Here is a 591-nt window from a genome sequence, read left to right on the forward strand (position 1 = left end):
GGCCATGTTCATTGGTTATACATGTTTGAGGTGTTAACCAATATATTTGTCACAGTTGTGGTTTTTATTTACTGTTAAACTTTCTTGCATGCTTTAACAAATTATTCCATTTTTAATCTAGAGTGTTCTAAAAACTGCTACTAAAAATCTGAGTTTTAAAGCTTTTGGTGCTGGTGGATTTCTTGTTCCTGTTACATAACTAAAAATTGGACTATTCATAGTTTTTTCAGACCTTCGGAGTTCAAAATGCTAAGGGTGACAAACAACAAAAGCTCATGTTTAGATATGTCTAAGCGTTAACAATAATCTTGGAAATAACATGGAATAACAAGAATTAGTTGTATCAGCCTTTCAAAATATGTTGGGATAATTGGTTTAAGAGATTATTGTCAAGCAAATTTTTAATTTAAAAAAGAATTTAAGGGATTCTCTGAACCACTTAGATCTATTAAAGGATGTATCAAATGGAAGAAATTTTATGATCTACCACTGAGGGGAAAATGACACCTTAATGTAACATGCACAAAAAAATCCTTGCCAGTTTATCTCAGTTTAATTTTGGCCTTTACTAATTACCAGCTTTTAATTCCA

This window comes from Bos taurus, chromosome 7, assembly GCF_002263795.3.
Source record: "Bos taurus isolate L1 Dominette 01449 registration number 42190680 breed Hereford chromosome 7, ARS-UCD2.0, whole genome shotgun sequence".
NCBI classification, from domain to species: Eukaryota; Metazoa; Chordata; class Mammalia; order Artiodactyla; family Bovidae; genus Bos; species Bos taurus.